Consider the following 6,145-nt stretch of genomic DNA (forward strand, 5'->3'; position numbering starts at 1 on the left):
TCTGGCGTTCGGACCTGCCTCCTGGCAGAAGATTAAGGCCCAAAATAGGGCCTGTCCCAGAAGCTGTGTAGCTTCTGTAGTCCACACTCTCTCCTATGCAGACTAGACCTGGCAGGATCTGGGAACCAAGATGGCTCCCCCAGGTGCTCTGGCAAAGCCCTCCTGGGCAGGGAGGACACCTCTCCTCTGGCAGGGAAGGTGCCCAGGAAGGTTCCCAGAGTCCGAAATGGGGTCTGCCTCAGAAGCTCTGTGGCTTCATCCTGTCCCATCAGCTGTTAGCTTCTGTAGTCCACACTCTCACCTGCACAGACTCCTTTTTTCTTTTTAATTGAATCTTCAGACTGTTTTCCTTTAGTAGCTTTATCAGTACATAGTGTTCTGTCTTTTCTATAACTGAGATGATGATATGGCATCTAACAGTGGCCTTCTGCTTATTTCCTGGTTTCCACATGAGCTAGGAGTCAAATACACAAAAAAAGATCTGAAGCTAGAATTTACAGAGGAGAGAGAGCATATGGCACTTTTCTTTTAGATTTTGGGTCATTTCACTCAGTATACTTTTCCCCCCAATTCCATTCATGTCTTAGAAATTTGAGTATTTCTTCTTTTGAGAGCTCTCTGGTTAGTTTCATTTCTTGGTTTTAATTGGGTTGTTTGCTTCTTAGGTGTTTAATTTTGGATTCTTTGTATTTCTAGACAATAACATTCTGTCAGACGTGTTACTGGTAAAGAAAAATTTTCCATTCTATAAACTGCCTCTTCAAACACATGATGGTGTCTTTTGCTGTATAGAAACTTTCTGTTGTTTGTTTCCTCTAATCCCATTTGTCAATTGTTGGTCTAAGTGCCTGTACTACTAGGGTGTTATTTAGCCAGTCCTTTCCTGTGCCTATAAGGTGAAGGCTATTACCTATTTTTGCCTTTCAGATATTTGGGTATTAGCTGTTATGTTGAAGTTCTTGATCTACTAGAGTTTAATTTTGTGTAGGGTGAGATAAGGAATTATTTTCAATCTTCTACATGTAGCTATCCAGTTTGACCAACAGCATTTGCTATAGATGCTGCAAAGATGCTGCTTTTTCTCCAGTGTGTGTTTTTGGCATCTTTGCCAAAAATCAGTTCATCGTGGAATACAGGATTATATCTGGGTCCTCAAATCTGTTCCATTGACCAGTGTGTATGTTTTTGTGTCAATATTGAAGAGGCCTCAGAATCATCATAGAACATACCCAGATACAAAATTCTCTTCACAAAGATTTTATTATGAAGAGGGTGGGTGGAGCTGCCTCTGTATCAGACAAAAGCAGGCAGCAGGTATTTTTTTGCAGGAGTGGGTTTTTAAGGAGAAAAAAGGGGAAGTCTGTGCTAGGATGAGTTTGTAAGTCCTGATTGGACATGTTAGCCAGTGTAGCCAAAGAACAAATTTTGATTGCTGGACCTTGGAATTTTAATCATGCATGAAGAACTGGCCAAACAATGGAGTAGACCTCAGGGGCTAGCTTTAAGAATATGACCTAACTATTTAGCAAGGGAGAAGGAAATGGATAGCACAAGACCTGCTGGCTTCGTTTGCCAGGCTGTTAGAGTCCTTCAAGTACCATGCTGTTTTTGTTACTATATCTTTGTAGTATAACTTGAAATAAAGGATAGTTGTATATCAGCATTTTTTGTATTGCTCAGGATTGTTTGGTTAACCTGTATTTTACATGTTTCCATATGAATTTTCACATCTTTTTTGTTTTGGATTAGATATTTTCTTTATTTACATTTCAAATCTTTTTCAGTGCTTGTGAAAAATTGCACTGAAATTTAGATGCAGATTGAACTGAATTGATAGTTGATTTTGGTAGGATGGCCAATTTCACAATATTAACCTAAGCAATTCATGAAGATGGGAGGTTTCTTCCATCTTCTGGTATCTTCCTGAATTACTTTTTTGGTGTCTTAAAGTTTTCATTGTACAAGTCTTGTACTTCCTTGGTTCGATTTATTCCAAGATATATTTTGAGGCTATTGTGGATAAAATTATTTCCCTAATTTTTTCTATGTATGCTTGTAGGTGGTGTATAGCAGTGTTTCTCAACCTTCCTAATGCTGCGACCCTTTAATACAGTTCCTCATGTTATGGTGACCCCAGTCATAAAATTATTTCATTGGTACTTTATAACTGTAATTTTGCTACTCTTATGAATCATTGTATAGTTCTCTTTGTTTCTATTTGGTTGATTTCAGCCCTAAGTTTGATTATTTTCTGTGGTCTATTCCTCTTGGGTGTATTTGCTTCTTTTTGTTCTAGAGCTTTCAGGTGTGCTGTCAAGCTGATAGTGAAAGCTTTCTTCAATTTCTTTTTGGAGGCCCTTAGAGCTATGAGTTTTCTTCTTACCACTGTTTTCATTTTGTCCCATAAGTTTTAGTATGATGTGTCTTCATTTTCATTAAATTCTAAAAAGTCTTTATTTTTTTTTCTTTATTTCTTCCTTGACCAAATCAACATTGAGTAGAGTGTTGTTCACCTTCCATGTGTATGTCTGCTTTCTGTTGTTTTTGTTGTTATTTAAGATCAGCCTTAGTCCATGGTGATCTGATATGGTGTATGGGATTATTTCAATCTTGTTGTATCTGTTGAGGCCTGGTTTGTGACTGATTATATGGTCAATTTTGGAGAAGGTACTGTGAGGTGATGAGAAGGTATATTCTTTTGCTTTAGGGTGAAATGTTTTATAAATATCTGTTAGATGCATTTGGTTCATAACTTGTATTAGTTTCACTGTGTTTCTGTTCAGCTTATATTTCCATGATCTGTCCATAGCTGAGAGTAGAGTGTTAAAGTCTCCCACTATTACTGTGTGGGATGAGATGTGTGCTTTGAGCTTTAGCAAACTTCCTGTTATGAATGTGGGTGCCCTTGGATTTGGAGCATAGATGTTCAGAATTGAGAGTTAATCTTGGCAGATTTTTCCTTTGACCAATATGAAGTGTCCTTCCTTATTTTTTTTTGATAATTTTTGGTTGAAAGTTGATTTTATTTGATATTAGAATGGCTACTCCAGCTTGTTTCTTGGGACCATTTGCTTGGAAAATTGTTTTCCAACCTTTTACTCTGAGGTAGTGTGTCTGCTTTTGTCACTTTTTTGAAGTGTGTTTCCTGTATGCAGCAAAATGCTGGGTCCTGTTTATGTATCCAGTCTGTTAGTCTATGTCTTTTGGGGGGATTTGGGTCCATTGATGTTAAGAGATCTTAAGGAAAAGTGATTGTTACTTCTTGTTACTTTTATTGTTAGAGGTGGAATTATGTTTCTGTGGCTATCGGTTTTTTGGGTTTGTTGAAAGATTACTTTCTTGCTTTTTCTAGGGTATAGTTTCCCTCCTTGTGTTGGTGTTTTCCATCTATTATCCTTTGAATTGCTGGATTTGTGGAAAGATATTGTGTAATTTTGATTTTGTCATGGAATATCTTGGTTTCTTCATTTATGGTAATTTAGTTTTTTTGGGTATAGTAACCTAGGCTGGCATTTGTGTTCTCTTAGGGTCTTTATGACATCTGCCCAGAATTTTCTAGCTTTCATAGCTTTTCATAGCCTTCTGGTGAGAAGTCTGGTGTCATTCTGGTAAGTCTTCCTTTATATATTAGTTGATCTTTTTCCCTTACTCCTTTTAAAATTCTTTCTTTGTTTAGTGCATTTGGTGTTTTAATTATTATGTGACTGGAGGAATTTCTTTTCTGGTCCAGTCTATTTGGAGTTCTGTAAGCTTCTTGTATGTTCATGGGCATCTCTTTCTTTAGGTTTGGGAAGTTTTCTTCTATATTTTTGTTGAATATATTTACTGGGCCTTTAAGTTGGGACTCTTCACTCTCTTCTATACCTATCATCCTTAGGTTTGGTCTTCTCATTGTTTCCTGGATTTCCTGGATGTTTTGGTTTAGGAGCTTTATGCATTTTGCATTTCCTTTGACTGTTGTGTGAATGTTTTCTGTGGTATCTTCTGCACTTGTGACTCTCTCTTCTATCTCTTGTATTCTGTGGGTGATGCTTGCATCGATTACACCTGATCCCTTTCCTAGGTTTTCTAACTCCAGGGTTATCTCCATTTGTGATTTCTTTACTGTTTGTATTTCCATTTTTATATCTTAGATGGTTTTGTTCATTTCCTTTGCCTGTTTGATTGTGTTTTCCTGTAATTCTTTAAGGGACTTTTGTGTTTCCTCTTTAAGAGCGTCTACCTTTTTTACCTGTGTTCTTCTGTATTTCTTTAAGGTGTTATTCATGTCCTTCTTGAAGTCCTCTGTCATTGTCATGATAATTGATTTTAGATCCAAGTCTTGCTTTTCTGGTGTGATGGTGTATATAGGACTTGCTATGGTAGAAAAATTGGGCTTTGATGATGCCAAGTAACCTTAGTTTCTGTTGCTTATGTTCTTTCACTTGCCTCCTGCCACTGATTATATCAAGTGCTACCTGCCCTTGCTATATCTGACTAGAGCCTGTCCTTCCTATGATCCTGGTTATGTCAAAGCTCTTTAGAGTTCATCTGCCTCTGTCATCCTGGGATCCTGGGATCCTGATATCCTGTGGTCCTGGGTGTGTTATAGCACCTGGGAGTTGTGGGACTGGTTGCAGAATTTGAGCCAAATGTCTGCTCAGAGCACCAACTCAGACCAGAAGGAACCTGTGCAACTGGCTGGGTGGAGTTCCCGGTGCCTGGGTCCCTCTGGTTCCAGTTACTCCCAGTGTTGGGGCAGATGTTCTGTCCTCCTCATCTCTGATCCTATGATCCTGGGCGTGTTAGAGTGCCTGGGAGTGAAGCTTCCTCTGGGTGTTTTGGGACTGGCTGTGGAGTTTGTGCCCAAGGTCTGCTCAGGGCACAGGCCCAGACAGGAAGGCATGAATCATAATGTAATTATCTGATGTGCAGGATATCTAATATGTCATCCCTAAAGGGATTGTGATCCAAAGGTTAAAAACCACTGGCATATAGAAAGGGTTGTTTTGTGTGTGTGTTAATTCTGTTTTCTGCTACCTTACTGAATATATTTATCAGCTGTATGGGCTTTCTGGTGAAGTCATTAGGGACTTTGATATATAGTGATACCATCTTCAGATAAGTATACATTGACTTCTTCCATTCATATTTACTCTTATTTCCTTCTCTTGCCTTGTTACTACTATAGCTAAGACTTCAAGCACTGGATTGAACAGGAGTGGGCAATATGGACATTCTTATCTTATTCTTGGTTTTAGTGGACATACTTCCAGTTTGCAAGACAGTGATTTCATTTGGGCCTGTCTTATAAATATTATTGTTATTATTATTATTATTGTTATTATTATCAGGTATTCATTTCATTTACATTTCCAATGCTATCCCAAAAGTCCCCCCCACCCTCCCACACCCACTCCCCCACCCACCCACTCCTACCTCTTGGCCCTGGCGTTCCCCTGTACTGAGGCATATAAGGTCTGCGGGACCAATGGGCCACTGATGGCCGACTAGGCCATCTTCTGATACATATGAAGCTAGAGACACGAGCTCTGGGGTGTGTGTGTGTGGGGAGGGTACTGGTTACTTCATATTGTTGTTCCACCTATAGGGTTGCAGATCCTCCCAGCTCCCTGGGTACTTCCTCCAGCTCCTCCATTGAGGGCCCTGTGATCCATCCAATAGCTGACTGTGAGCATCCACTTCTGTGTTTGCCAGGCACAGGCATAGTCTCAAAAGAGACAGCTATATCAGGGTCCTTTCAGCAAATTCTTTCTAGTGTATGCAATGGTGTCGGCGGTTGGAGGCTGATTATGGGATAGATCCCCGGGTATGTCAGTCTCTAGATGGCCCATACTTTCTTATCAGCTCCAAACTGTCTCTGTAGCTCCTTCCATGGGTGCCTTGCTCCCAATTCCAAGAAGGGGCAAAGTATCCACACCTTGGTCTTCACTCTTCTCCAGCTTCATGTGTTTTGTAAAATGTATGTTATATCTTGGGTATTCTAAGTTTCTGGGCTAATATCCACTTATCAGTGAGTACATATCATGTGAGTTCTTTTGTGATTGAGTTACCTCACTCAGGATGATGCCCTCCAGGTCCATCCATTTGCCTAGGAATTTCATAAATTCATTCCTTTTAATAGCTGAGTAGTACTCCAATGTGT

This window comes from Mus caroli, chromosome X (assembly GCF_900094665.2).
Source record: "Mus caroli chromosome X, CAROLI_EIJ_v1.1, whole genome shotgun sequence".
Lineage (NCBI taxonomy): Eukaryota > Metazoa > Chordata > Mammalia > Rodentia > Muridae > Mus > Mus caroli.